Source organism: Gobius niger, assembly GCF_951799975.1.
Source record: "Gobius niger genome assembly, chromosome: 1".
Classification (NCBI taxonomy): Eukaryota; Metazoa; Chordata; class Actinopteri; order Gobiiformes; family Gobiidae; genus Gobius; species Gobius niger.
Genome location: NC_136852.1, coordinates 56,679,009 through 56,694,925, shown reverse-complemented (window position 1 = coordinate 56,694,925; position 15,917 = coordinate 56,679,009). Strand labels below are relative to the sequence as shown.

Genomic DNA, 15,917 nt, shown 5'->3' with positions numbered 1-15,917 from the left:
CAATACTTTGTGCTGCAATACCAGTAGCAGTATCGCAACACTTTCAATACTTGTGTTGGAGGCATTTTTATCATAAACTCCTTAGTTTTCCAGTAACAGCACAATGCTACATTTTGTGGGTCTAGATGCAAGTTGGTCATTTTTATACTCATTACTGCCACCTCAGGTCTTACACGTAACTGCAGGTTCTATATTAAACTCGTGCATGACAGCACTTTGGACCAAATTAACACCTTTTTGAGTGACAGTGCAGGATTTTAGAGGCAGTTGAGGTGAACAGGTCTGAGCTCATTCTACACATTACTGGAGGATGTATGGGGAGGAAAATACTTAGTTTTAACATTTTTAAACCCCGTATTGTCCCTTTAACAATAAATGTTAAATGGCATTTGGTTTCTAAACTTTAGACACTTGACTGTTTTCTTTTAACACATTTTAAGATAAACATATTACTTATCATAATTACTTACTGAATCGAGATATGTATCAGATCGGCCCCTGAGTATCATGATCGGATCGTGACAAAAGGGGATCGTCCCAGCCCTAGTGTTTTGTAATATCAAGATTGAGTTCACTTGTAATTCATACATGTAGGAGCATTAAAGGGACTATACAGAGTTTAAAAATGTTAAAATTAAGTATTTTCCTCCCCCTACATGTTCCAACAATGTCCTAATGTGTAGAATGAGCTCAGACCTGTTCACCACAACTGCCTCTAAAATCCTGCACTGTCACCCAAAAAGGTGTTAGTTCGGGTCCAAAGTGCCGTCATGCACGAGCTTAATATAGAAGCTGCAGTTATACGTATGACCTGAGGTGGCAGTAGTGAGTATAAAATGGCTAACTTGCATCTAGCCCCTTTAACATTAGAATAAAAGACTGAAATATGGATGGCTAAACTAAACTCATATTTCAGGTACCAATTTGATCGTCCCTAAGGGCCTATCTCACCGGCCTGGAGATTAGTTAGAGACTATCGTTGGAGACTCGAGTTGTTGCTACTCACGGAGGTGTCGCCGAGACATCCCCTGGAGATAAGGCAAGTCTCCAGGTAGTCTCATTGAAAACAGTCAAGGCAGTCTCCGCAACTCTCTCCAGTGAGATGGGCCCTTGACCAACTGGATGTCATCATTTACGCAAGACCGGCATCACATCCAAGTGTTTCAAAGATAATTTGCAGCAGTTGTGGAACCAATAGCCTGGTTACATGCATCTGCCGTTCAGTGTCCCTGGATCTGTCTAGAAGTGTTCTGTCTCAAATGTGTTTCTTAAAAAACCCCAAAGTGGTTCATTGTGGTTCAGGACGTTCTATGTTTGATTTCACTGATTAGACCTCAAATATTAAAATGCATAGTGAAGTCCAGGACAAGGCAGCTCCTCCAGGTCATGCCCTCCACGCCAACAGCGCACTACAGGCCCAATCACTAGCAGCTTTTGAGCATGTGTTGTCTATTTTCATTCCCTCACACTTTTGCATCTGAAATGAGTTGTTTTTGGGCGAGGCACTTAAACTGTATCTGCCAAACCTCAAAATCCCCAATGCAAATCCCCATGCTGCTCAAGTAAATCAGGCCTGATGTCCTCCCACTGTTTCACATGCCGTTTGTTTGTGGGTTTTCTCAGCAGTTACTATCGGCCAAAGCAGCCATAGGAAGGTGTGTAAGAGAATAAATACAACATTAACAGCGGGGGATGACTTCAAAGCTCGCCTAGCAATGGGTTCATTATCCACCTTATCCGTTATGCTATATTGCAGCGTGTACTATATCGCTGAATTGGTACACAGCTTCAGAGGCGTGTATACACTTTGAAATGCGACCCTCGATGCAAACATGTAATGTATAAAACCTGCTAACACTAGCCTTTAGTATAGACCTAACATGTTTGGAAAAGCATGTGATTCTTGTGTAAGTTTAGCCAGCATTTCTTATATCAATCTTCTCTCAGATGTTGTTTTAATCCACTGAAGCATTTGGTTAATTTAAGACATTATTTTCCCATAACACAAGAGGAAATCGAAAAAATGAAAAGCTTGAGGCAGAGAAGAAATTGTCTAAATAAATGTGTGGTGTGTGATGTGTCATAAGTAAGCATGGGAACTGTTTTCTTTCACTGCAGTTTGCTTGTACAAAAGACACAGCTCAAATAAAGCGATCGGATGCCAAACTCCTCTCACTCGACACACATGAGCAGCCGTACAAGTGTGTGGTCTTTGTGCTCCGGTGAATGGACAGAGCTGCTTCCAATAACAACAGAGTCTTAGTGCCAGGGCAGTTTTCCTCATTCTCCTCTCGACAAAACAAACTACCCCAACGTATGTGCAGCCTTCCTCCTTACGAAGTCGGTCATGTGAATTAAAACACTGTGCGCTCCATCTTCCTCTGCATTAGTCACTCAAGCTGTGAAAAACAGCCGTCCCTGGATGTTTGGGATAAAGGGAGGAAAATATTGTTTTGATTCCAAAGCTCGGCGAGTAGGTGGCTCCAGGAAAAAAACGCTGACTCGTAAAAAATGAGACCCACACAGTAAATAACAGCCCTGACAAGTTTGACAGTGTTTAAATCAGGTCAGATGGCAGTGTTGCATTATGGGAATTATCACAGCTTCAACCCTCAGCGGGACACTTGAGAAAAGGGCCCAGGCAGAACCTAGTGCTCTGCCTTGAGGTTACATCACCATAATCTCAGAGAAACATGCCAGATTCACAAACAAAGTTAAGTTTTTTTTTTTTCACCAGCACAATTTAATGGCACGCAAGTGGTGAGAAGAAATGTAATTGTGCAAAGCTTTTTTTTAACATCATAAAATAAACCACCTCATGAATCTATCCTAAATAGTCCTTCACTAAAGCACAAAGGGCAAGAAGACCTAAAGAACAGGACAGACAGACAACAGAGCCCCCTCACCGGTGATTGGGAGCTATGTGCCATCCCATAAATCACCGCGCCACCAATCCCCCCACCCCACCCTCGAGTGATTCACGCGCGACCACAGTTGATAGACATTTAATTTTAAAAAAAGGAAAGGAGAAAGATTCTGCACGAGCCAAACTTTATAAAAGTGACAAAATACATGTTAGAGTCAACAAAGCACAGTCACTGTTTTAAAGAGTCGCCTCAGTAAATGGCCTAAATGAAGGCAGTTTGTGCTTCTGCTTTCATTTAGAGGAAACTTAAAGCCACATGGCTACATACATTGTGCAGCGGAGGAGCAGACCTCACTGTGTGTTAATGCAGCATCTTTCTCTGAAGATGAACCAAAGGACAGGATTTGGTGGAATATTTGACCAGAGCATTTTTTATTTCTGTGATGAAGCTGTAGCTGTGGAAGGTAAATCTGAAATAGCTTTTTATCGTCGTCTGTTTTCTGTGTGGCTTCAAAGCCTTGTTGTGGTTCATGTTTGAGTCATTAAAGTCAGTGACTGCAGTAGGAGCGTTTTTTGTAGTCCAATACTGTATGGGTGATGTCGTTTTTCATGACACAGCTGTTGGTGATGTCACTTCCCCTGTGTTTTCCGCTCTGGGTAAGGACGGTCAGATTGGGCAAATGCCGAAGGTCTTGTTCCTAACTGCATAACAGTTGACCCCATGAAAGGTTAAGGATCAAGACATAGGAGGTATTATTTGAGCAATTCAGACGCAGCCGGAGTCTCCTTGCCCTATGTGGCTGGGGTCTCAGAGAAACTTCAGAGAAATTTTCGACAACACAGAATCCCACTGTACCACAAACCAGCAAACACACTGAGACAAAAATGTGTTAATCCCAAAGACAAAACCCCGAGCCATAAACAAAGCAATGTGGTTTATTCTATTCGATGAAAAGAAGAGAAATGCAAAGAACATTATATTGGTGAAACCAAACAACAGCTACAGAAGAGCCTCTATCAACACCATATGGAAAGCACAACAGCCCCCAGTCTGCTGTTCACCTCCACCTCAAAGCCTCCAACCATTCCTTTTGCGGACAAAGAGGTTAAAATTTTAGTGAAAGAAAAACGTTGGTTTGAAAGAAGAGTCCATGAAGAAAGAAAATCCCTCCATGAACAGGACTGGGGTCTAAGGTTTCACCTGGTCCTGTGTACAACAGCCTTCTGCGCCTCAGGCCTGGGAGAGCTCTTTCACGCTAATGAGGCCGAAACTCAGCCCAGGTTAGATCAATAGGCAGGTAAAAAGCAGTGATCATCTGCTCCGGTGTGAACTAGGTCGTTAGAATTGAACAACAAAAACTCATAACTACAAATGTGTTGTGAGAGTAGCCGTTAATAGAGGGGAGGGACTGAGCCAAGCTCCTCCCTGTGGTCTTTATCTGGGCTTCGGGCTGAGCTGACACTTTAGTGCACTGACGAAGCCTTTCGGATGAGAGGTGAAATGTTCGACGCTTCAACTATAGAGTACAGAGGACGACTCAAGAACCTTGACTGAAGATGGACAACTCCTGTACGACTGAGAGCCCACACAGACACATCTCATAAACGTTCTTTTGAGAATTCTATATTTTACATACGCTTTCCATTTCTTACGTTGCTATATATATATATTATATATATATATATATATATAATATATATATATATATATATATATATATATATTTAAATATATCTATATACTTTTTTACTATATACAACACCAGATAGAGCACTTATATATATGTGCTTTATCCACTGTGTAATATTCATGAGCAGGTTCTGAGTCCTTCTGCTGCACTAAATGTGGAAACCTGTTTACTCATCCACAGAGAGGAGCCTGACCGACCTGGGCTGAGCGTCTGAGCAGATTATTATTATAGAGATCATGGCAATAGTGTCATGAAACAAACGCTGCTCGTACACGCTCCTGCTGCTTCTATGGCTCTGGTAATTACACAGTAGACCTTGGTGCTTTGGGTATGAGGCACTACACATGGAGCTTAAAAACAGAGTTCAGGAGGGGGAAAGCCCATTGTAATCCAGATAATACGTCCCAGCCCATCAAGCTCAATGCTGACCTTTTATTCTGAAGAGGAAGAGGTAAATTAAAAGGGGCTATAAATAATGTAATCCTCTTCTTTGGCTGGGGCACATAGCGTTAAGCCACAATAGTGTAATGGAGTGACTTATGATTATGAATGTTTTCTGGGAACACGGCCCGAGCAAGTGACTGGTACCAAATGAGAGGAAATTAACGAATAATAGGCACAAAGCATAAGATCATTGAGACAAGTGAGGACAGATCTCATTTGGCAGGTTATGTTCCTGTTTCTGAACTTTGATCTGAAATATTCTCAAACCACATGATGGATATCCAAGAAAAAAAGAAAATCACTTCAGCCTTATGTTGTCCCCTGTGATAAGTCCGAAATGAATCTAAGATTTTGTCATAGGAGCCACCAGTGCCCAGAGAGAGAAGCTATCAATCTGTCCATCAGTCTCTTTTTACTGTATGCTTCCGATGTGAAGGGTAGATGGTTTCCGCATAAAGCAGTGTGAACTGAGAGAAGCAGAGGATGGAGGAAATGCCTTTGTGTAACTTCAGGTAATATTTAACAGCACCAAATTAGAACAAACTGTTGGAGCAGAACAACCCTGACGACTAGTGAGACTTTAAGTGAGTCAGTTGATTTTTCCTAGAAAGATGTGGGAAATGATTTATTGAGTACAAAGCTTGTTCTTTTTGTTTCAACATATTCTACAGTAGATGATTATATAGTAAAAAACTTTTTACCATCTTACAATGTTGTTCCCTCATCAGCCATTAATATCTGCACGCAGAAAACCTTTAATCTTTAAAGTTACCCTATTCAAAGTGGCCGACCGATATGTGTTTCTCTCAGGCCGATGCCGATATGCACCTCTAATTTTTTAAAATGTCTGTGTATGAAGCTTCTAAACTGTAAAATATGTCAGAGTTGATCTGTGACAGCAGGGGCCGCTTTATTAGAGGCATAGGGCTGGTAGGTTTTTCAGAGGGAGCTCGTTTGAAAGACAAAAATCAGCAGATTCCAGTCTCTTATGATTCCAAAAAAGCAAAAGTCTGCAACAGAAAAAATATATACAATATGATCAAACCATCCGAGCCACAAACTTGTGACCGATTTTCATCGCGATGTTTTTCAGCTCCCCTGAGGCCTAAGTTGTGGGAATCATGTTTTAAGGGTCTGACTGGAAGTCTCTATAATGTTCGGTTCCAAAGATAAAATACCCATACATCGACCCCCAATTTCCCCCAAGCTCCTCCTGCAGTCCTACAAAACCAGGAGGCTCGGCTTACCTCGATTCATAGCACAGCATATCCACTTTACGCAGACCACTGAGAAGCAAAACCTCAACAAACCGGACTTCATTGTTATGGTAAGCTATGTAAAGAAAACATATTTAAAGGGACAAGACGGAATTCAAAAATGTTAAATATAATGTATTTTCCACCCCCTACTTGCGCCAGCAATGTCCTATGTGTAAAATGAGCACAGACCTGTTCCCCATCACTGCCGCTAAAAGCCTGCACTGTCACTCAAAAAGGTGTTACTTTGGGTCGAAATACTAGCAATCCCCATCGTCATGTATGTATGTGCAAGACCTGAGGTGGCAGTAGCAAGTAAAAAAAATTACAACTTTCATTTGGTCCCTTTAAAGGCTTATCGACAAATTTGAGTAATTCTAAAAGAGAAACATTAACACAACTGTCCCATTATTTGTGTATGTTGCAATATGTTACAGTTTGGTGATTGCTGCGGCAGATTTAACTCTACAGTATTCCCTAATGTAGCTGTTATTGACTAGGGTTTAAGTTGACGCTAAATCAAATAGCTGAGTTTGCTGAAGGGTTGACAGCATTGGTGCACAGGTCCCTCTGCGCCACACGTCGCTCGAACAGTACAGACACTGCAGTCTCAGCTTGGTGCATAGGGGAGCTATTTAGGAGCTAATTACAAAAACCTATCTGACATAAAGTGTAGATTATGTTTTTTTTTTACTGTTGGATTTCACTTAGCAGCACAGTTATAACAGGATAAAAGAATGTAAATGTCATGGGTAACAGGATAATGTGTTTTACACCCCTGGTTCCATATTATAGGTAATTTAAAGCCCTACCATGGGATATTGTACATTGTATTAATCATTGGTGACAGGTAATAAGTTGTCGTGGTCGATTTTAATGCTTGACTGCGTAAGGAGTGTGAATGTATGGGGGAAGAAATAAGACCTTATATAATCATGCATATTACACAGCCACACTTTTACAGAGCTATGCTGCGATCCATCCTGCTTTGTCCACCTACACACGGCAAATCCATATATCAGCACATCTACAGCTTTACTTGCATATAACGATGACAGCCAGGGCCCATATGACGCCTGAACAAGCTATTTAGGGGTTTGTGTGGCTTGCTGTGAACGGGCCAGTAAACAGGGGCAGGGCTGGGTGCATTTGAGCATGCCCTACCAAATGTTTAGTGAACCGTGGATCTTATCATGGTCACGCAAATCGGTCTTTAAAAAGGTTGAGAAACAGCAGAAGGACTTCCTGTCAATGAATCCATCTCCGTCACCTGATTAGAGAGCTGACATTACATTTACTTGACACCCTCATTTGAGCATGCCCTGCCAAATGTTTAGAGAACCGTGGATCTTATCACGGTCACGCAAATCGGTCTTTAAAGGTTGAGAAACAGTAGAAGGACTTTCTGTCAGTGAAACCATCTCCATCACTTCATTTCTAAAGAGCTGATATTACATATACTTGACCTCGATATTGTGATGTGGTATGATACTTTATACTCAATAAACCGTCAAGCAAATTCTATGGGGGAAAAGTACAGTTGTTTTAGCAGTCATCTTCAATTTGCTTTAAAGCAGAACCAAGTAGCCCCTACAGGCCATAAGCGTCACTGCATGCTGCCTTTTTCTTTTACTCATTAATTCTCCGTGAGAGTAAAATACTACGCTGACAGAAAAGATAAAGGGAGAGAGGGATATTGTACATTGTGCCACAACTCAATTACACGATGGAGATTTTTTTTTCGCTCAAATTTGGCTGTAACTACTGCTTAAGTGGCGCTAGCCCGCAGTTAGCTTTGCCCGTTAGCCTGTTAGCTTCTTCTTATTGATTCCATTAGTGTGTATTGGTGCCTCCGACCCGGAGGCAGGGGTGTTGCAAGCATGGTTTTCTGGCCAGAGACACCAGGGGGAGATGAAAGACCCCCCCAATCGTCCCATTAACACTTGCATTATTCCCAGAGGGACTACAAAAAGGATTAATTAAGGTAAACACGTTACTTAGTGCTGCTTTAACTTGCAATACTGTGTCACGTTGATGGCCGAAGTGAGAAAATAAATGTTAAGAGGCTACACTACATGTCTGCCGACTCAGTTAAGCTAAAGATAGAAAAAGAATGAGCTGGCCAGGATAAATATTCAAATACTAAAGAATAACCAAGTGTGTTCAATTAGATGGGAATAACCTTTAACATGAAACACAAGAGGAAACAGTGTGAAGGTCACAGGTGCAAATGCACAGTAGGCTACACAGGAAATCCCTCATATTGTTAGAGGATAACCTCCACTTACAGTATATTGCAACTTACAAGCTTGAGGTGACAAGTTTCTCAAAGTGGTGCACTGCAAACCAGAGCTGCCCTGACCGACGGAAGTGAGCTACCAATCTGCACCATCAGCCCCTCTCACACGGGGAAGGCGGGGGACATCTTGCCCAAGGACAGAGCGGCAGTCTGCACCTTCCAATTATGAGACTCAAAAAGGCAAGAAACAAAAAAAAAAACTGAAACAGAGACGTGTTGGGGGACAGCAGTCTGTTTAGACTTGAGCAGCAAAACCTCAGCTCCAGCTCTGAGATGAATAAATAACCAGCCTATGCAGCCGGGTGATTTCCTCTGATGCAACATAGCATAACATTCTCAGAAGCACAAAGATGCTGGAAAAAGCTCCGGGTATGAGCTTGTGTTTATGTCCACAGAGATACAGCGATGGAGCAACAAAGGTCTTTTTGTTGTTGCAACCTTTTCATTTTTCCTGTGCGTTGGCTCGATCTACAGCACAGACTCAAGCATGTTTCTTCAAGAGAGAAAAAACTGAAGAGGTATTGCAAGAGACTAAGAGGATGTTGATAGCAAATGACTTCTCGGCTGTGTCTGTGTGAGAACTCGTCAGTAAAGCCCGCCTTGAATATTGCATCAGTGTTTTCGTACGATAATGACATTCGGTCTCTCTTTTGGGCAGTGACCCAGGTATTGGAGGTGTTTTACTTTCAGTAATACAGCAAAATAACTTTCCCAGCCTAAATAAAGAGGGCTCACATCTATCGGCTGATATTTTTGATCGATATTTTTAATATAATGCTATAATGCTGTAAAAACAAATACTTGGCCGCTCCAGCACTGGCCAATTTTACTTTATTACTTTAAGTGATCCAATCATAGTTTCTGTCCCAGCTTTGATAAGTTTCCATTAGCATTAGCATATTGTTACTAGCCGCGGCATTTTGCGCAGCGATCAAAAATACAATTGCAGAGATTAAAACTAAATCAGCGAACTCCAGATTCTACACTTCAAAATGACATGCAGCATGTCCATATTGACGGAGGTTTGAACTTGTGTTTAACAAACTTGAAGCTAACCAATTTACATGCAATGTTTCTCATTTCCCCTGAGGCCTAGGGAGTTGCCGATCGGTTGGCCTCTACTCACATCTCCATCCTCAGGACACTGTCAACAACTCAAATGCTTCTCTTGTTTTGGATTTCTTAGTGAAACATGAGGTACAAAAATAGGAGCACGCTGATTTCACTGACTCCATTTTCTAACAATTACGCACCCATGCCTTCCTCGCATGCGATTTTAAATATCTCAGCAAATCAGTTCAGCTTATTCCATCCATCCATCCATTTTCTTCCGCTTTATCCGGGCCGGAGTCTCAGCAGAGATGCCCAGACTTCCCGATCCACACACACCTCCTCCAGCTGTTCTGGGGGGACCCCGAGGCGACACCAGGCCAGCTCGGAGACATAGTCCCACAGCGTGTCCTGGGGCTTCCACGAGGCCTTGTCCCACTAGGACATGCCTGGAACACCTCCCACGGGAGGCGACCAGGAGGCATCGGGAACAGATGCCCGAGCCACCTCAGCTGGCTCCTTTCGACGTGAAGGAGCAGCGACTCTACTCCGAGCTCCTCCCGGGTAACTGAGCTCCTCACCCGATCTCGGAGGGTGCGCCCAGCCACCCTGTGAAAGAAAACTCATTTCGGCCGCTTGTATTCGCGATCTTGTCCTTTCGGTCATTACCCAAATCTCATGACCATAGGTGAGGGTGGGAACGTAGATCGATCAGTAAATCGAGAGCTTTGCCCCGACTCAGCTCCCTCTTCACCACGACAGACCGATACAGCGACCGCATCACTGCTGACGCCGCACCGATCCGTCTGTCGATCTCACGCTCCATCCGTCCCTCACTCGTGAACAAGACCCCGAGATACTTGAACTCCTCCACTTGAGGTAAGGACTCTCCACCGACCTGTAGAGGGGAAACCACCTTTTTCCGGTGGAGAACCATGGCCTCAGATTTGGAGGAGCTGATCCCCATCCCGGCCGCTACACACTCGGCTGCAAACCGCCCCAGAGCAGCTGAAGGTCCTGATTTGTTGAAGACAACAGAACAACATCGTCTGCAAACAGCAGAGATGAGATCCTGAGGCTCCCAAACCGGACACCCTCCGGCCCCTGGCTGCGCCTAGAAATTCTGTCCATAAAAGTAATGAACAGAAAAGGTGACAAAGGGCAGCCCTGGCGGAGACCAACACGCACCGGGAACAGGTCTGACTTACTGCCGGCAATGCGAACCAAGCTCCTGCTGCGTCATACAGGGAACGGACGGAGTTCAGCTTATTGTTAAAGAAAATGTGATGGCTTCTTTCACTCTGCCTTGGTATAATCAGATCGAGATTGTATTTTTTTTTTACAAAACGAAATCTATTCAAGTCCGGTTCAGTATGTCTAGATTTCCACTGATTTTGGGAGAGTATGAAAACTATATATTTTTTGTAAAGAGGAAAGAGAAAAACAATGTTTCATTGATTTGCCGTAAAATTTGGTTAAAACAAAGTCCAATTATACAATTTGTCCATTAGAGTAAATAGGGAGTTATGGTCATCGCTATGGTAACTCCATGAAAAATATGACAAGGGTTTCAAAACTACGTTTTTTAATCCCCTTATAAATGTTATTATCACCTTTTTACTACATATCAGAGCAAATGGAAACATTGTTTTTCTGATTGCTGTTTTAATAAAGTTTTCAAAAATGTATAATTTTTAAACTCGCAAAAATCCGGTGAAATTACATAGTGACCCGGACTATTTAAGCCAATTATCATTCTTGACACTACTGTTTTATTGAAGCTTGGGACTGTCATAAAGAACACAGAGGTAAAAAACTAGTAAGAAGACAGACTGTGCGGTTAGTCATACCACACATGCTGTGTCGATTTCAGGAGGATGGGAATTTGCAGAATGTCTCCCAAGTAACTCCTGTTCAAAAAAGCCTAGAGGCCAACGCTTAACTTTACAAGAACTTTCAAACAAGAGAGTAAACTTGTCACCTGCTGAGGCTAAATGAAAAAAAAAAAAAAAAAACTATATAAAAACCAATATAAGAGCACTTTTGACAGAGATGGTGAGGGACTGGCTGGGATTTGCTGAGTCACACCGCTCTCATCTCAACCTGGGAGAGAGAGGCCACAGACCAGCCAAGCGCGCTTCCCTGGGAGCTCACACCATCACAGTCATCCAGGACAGATGGAGCATATTAGCAGCGCCGAGGAGCTCAAGTGCATATCCCTAACTAAATGCCAGATTGGTGCAAAAGGAGCGGATAGACTTGGGGCTGAAAACACTGCTCCTGTTTGATGTTGGCCATGATGTAAATTAATAGAACAGCATGTGAGAAATAACAGGGTTCACTTTGAGAATATACACATTAGGCACGGGCAATTTGACACATCTGTCAGTGGGGAATCCCAGTAGATGCCATTATCGAATGCAGCATATGTACGAGAATGAGCTACATTTAGCCCTTAATGACAAATCTCCCACAGGACATAAACAAAAGCATAGTGTTTTGGCAATGTTAGAATATACTGCATATTGAAAATGCTTAAACATTTTTTACAAAAGTAGCTAGTGATATCACAGTTTCAATTGGGCACTTTTATTCACAGCAACATGGTACATTTCTCAAGCAAGTGCAACTAATTAAAACCAAACACTCAGATGTGGCTCCTGACACTGACCAGCAGCTTAGACACACGACCTGACCTCTCAGAAGTTGTTGCACAACAGCTTAATATGGAACCCATGCTCCCATTAGCTCAGAGAAATTGGGGATTTCTTCTTTCATAAGGGAAGGGAATGTGATTTGTACAATGCTTTTCATAGATACAAGTCACACAAAGCACTGCACAAGGCTAATCATTCATTCACTAACTGGTGGCAAGCTATCCATGTAGTATGTATTCGCAACTGCCCCTGGGGTGCACTGACAGAATGGCAACTGCTGTCACAAGGGATGAAACACACAGACATTTTGACCTGAATAAAATGAGATGGTTTTGTTGGGAGAGAAATATTCAGTATATTCTCAAAATATCCACAAAATCCAGCTAAAATGGATGTTTGCTGTACTAAGTCGGTAACTTTATAAAAGTGAAATTTACAGACTAAAGTGTTGAAACGGTGGTGCAGTGCCAGTCTGTGGTACAGCAGGTACAGCAGGTACAAGGAAACACAGCGCTGCAGTTGAACTCAGACAAGGGCTTTTTGTGAAAAACAGATCACGTTGTGACGGGACACCAGGGTTTCCTGCTCAAGGTGAGCAATTACAGTAAGATGGGTCTCTAGGTCACCAGGACAAGGTTTGCTGTATTCCTTTAAAACAGTTGCAATTCACTTTAAACAAGGCTATCGATATCTATTTTCTATTCAACTATACCATGGCATGCTAGATGTTGTTTATTCAAAAAAAATGAAACTTTAATGTAGGTCACATTTAATGAATAGAACAAGTGCTGTATCTCTGCAGAGTATGATTCTGATGTCACTCCATGACAGACGGGTGGCACCCAGACACACCTCTTTGATAGACACAGATACATGTTTCGGTGTTCAGTGTTAGCAGATGGACAAATATAACAAGACGTGTAACCCCAAGACGTCTCAAATTAGCTCAGCAATAATCCAATCCCTCAGCTGGTGTTTGTGTGGCTGTCTGGATCCTGAGCCAGACCCCGCTTCAAAAATATTCAACCAGTCAAAAACACATTTTTAACACAGCATACTATTCACGAGTCACTGAACTGTGGATGAATGTTAAAAAGACCACGTTTTGGGGTTTGTTTGGAGGTAACTATTGCTGTAAGAGCAGCAGTAAATGCCATGATTAACTAGATCCTTCTTGGTGGAAAATGTCTGGCCTTGTTAATCATCTGCCATAAGCTGCAAATCTGGAGATTTAGTCCCTTCTTTGGTTCTATGCAGCCATGCCATATGAACCCAAATACTCTTATCTTCCAAGAAAGCAACTTATTCAAGTTGTGGTTAAGTGAAGATTATGACTTTACTTAACATGCAAGAAATTTGAGACACCATGAAATATCTTTGGCAAAGTATTTGATGTCAGGCTATTTTTAAATGGCTTTCTTGGCCCTGTTTTACCAAGAAGAAGCTACAAGCTCACTGGGGGTAAGAGTAAGCGTTCAAATAATGAAATACTGTTACTTCATAGTGTTCAAAGTTAACCCACTTGAGTAGAAGTAAAGCATATTCCTTGTATAAGATTTGTAATATAATGTATCAAAAAAAGCTTTGTCTAATCAAAGCTGTACTGTAGCCTTCCATCTTAAAGGGTCAAATATAAGCAGGTGTCTTGCTTTTCAGGAGTTCACTTTGGAGCTGATCCAAGGCCTGTCTGTCCGTGAGAGGTCACCAAGAGGATGAAGCGATAAGCCCTGGAAGAATTCAAAGCCTCTGTGCGGATGACCACCCCACTGTCACCAGCACTTCCCATCTCTGGCACTCTGCACCCTAATGTAACGAGATCTGCAGACACCTGATAACAGGGAAATCAAAGCAAACTACCACTACCATGACAAACACTGTGGCACAGCAGGATTTTAAAATACTTATACAATCTTCTAAACTCTTTAGTCTGTTGACGCTCCAAAAATCATAGTGATAACAGGATGGGTTTGGATTATTAGTAGTAGTAGCAGCAAAAACATTAATGGGATTGTCAATCATTAGTGTAGACCTTACTTTCACACTATAATTGAAATCCCCATAGACTAAGAAGAATGCCTGTAAACAACAACAGCAGCATCAGTGCTGTGTTGTGTGGAGGGTACAAATATGATTAAAAGCACTTGGCATATTTTCTCTGGCGCCTTATCTTTTGTGCCGTAGGGAGGTCTCATTAAAACCACATTCAAAACTATGTGAATGTATGGCTTTCATGTAGCTATGATGTTCACTCAGATCAACATTACAGAATAATAGGACAGAAAAACACCTTTTGAGCAAACTGAACTCAACAGAAAAGCTGCACCATTCAGTGCTTTATACACCTTATCCACAACATTAATCACTAAATGAACCTAGACTCTTTCAGAACAGAACCTTCTTTGAATCTGATGAAAAACAAGAAATGGCAACCTGTCAAACGGCATTGACTTCAATCTAAACCTGTCACCATGAAGTCATCTGGATGACTGGATCATCAATCTGCACTTTATCACCAAACTAAACAGTCACCGCGCTCTGAGGCAAAGAAACAGATGCATCAAATCATGCTGAATTTGCATTAAATCCAGGGGCTATAATGAATGGTGTTGTGCAGGCTGTACAACTAGAGCCGTGGAGGAGACAGCAAACAGCTCAGACTCTGTGAATTAGCAGCTCAGGTTAAAAATTAGCGTGAGGGCTTTAATGAAAGTCAAACATCACAGTTTGGAGGAAAGTGGCCTGTGTTGTTGGAGACAGCTGAGAATATGAATGGACCGACTATGTCAAATCTATCACGCACAGCAGCCCACAGACATTATTCACATAGGCTAGGACTACTGCTGCATCTGACGCCTCTATAAAACCACCAAGTGTATGATTTAATGAGAAAAGTAAGGTTTTATCCATCACTGATATCACTGCACACGCTACACATCGAGTCCACGCTTTTGCGAGCTAACACGCAAATCTTTCAAGAGCATCGAGCAATAAATTACTGCATGAGTGTTCCCGCGAACGTAGTCATTTTACCCAAGTCGCGATGGTCAATGGTGCTGTTCCCGGGACGAGTCGCCGATGACAGTCATATCTGACGGAGCTGGTGTGATGTTCACGTCCGCGATGATTCACTCACACAAAACTCTCAACATGTCGCGTATGATTAGTTATGCGTCCACCAACAGCTGAATTAGCCATCCTCTCTGCAGCAGGACTGTGGAGTGACACGGAGCGCACAGATGGCACCGCTGGCTCTTCTGCGGGAGACAGCGGTCACCGCGTCACGATGCGGCGTGGGGCAAAGCTGCTCTGTCCGCTCTGCGCGAGGTGAGGAGAAGCTCCAGCTCTGCTTTGGTATGAGAAGACCAACAGCACTGCCTGCTGTACTTAAAGAGACACGCACTCAGCAGAGGCGCAACATCACGCCTGAGCAGACACGTGACACGAAGATGAGTTCACATAAAATCATTTTAGATCAGCCCCACTTACTAAGCCATAATTATGTGCCTTCTATGTCACAGCATTGGCCCACATAGGGTTAATAGCTGTGAGGTTTCGTCAGATATTCAAACTGAACCAAAACCATGTCTGCTGGAGATGAGGTTTTTGAGATAAAGCCATGGAGTCAGTTTTCCAACAGTAGCTACATTGTTGTAA

General features: G+C 42.5%; 1 protein-coding gene across 1 annotated transcript in view; it reads right to left on the bottom strand.

Moving 5' to 3' along the window:
• Positions 1-15,624, bottom strand: part of wscd2 (WSC domain containing 2) — a 39,398-nt gene extending 23,774 nt beyond the window's left edge. Inside the window, exon 1 of the mRNA XM_079561999.1 lies at positions 15,294-15,624. The gene's annotated coding sequence lies outside the window, so the exon portion shown is untranslated. The remainder of the gene's footprint in view (positions 1-15,293) is intronic.
• Positions 15,625-15,917: the final 293 nt, after the last annotated feature.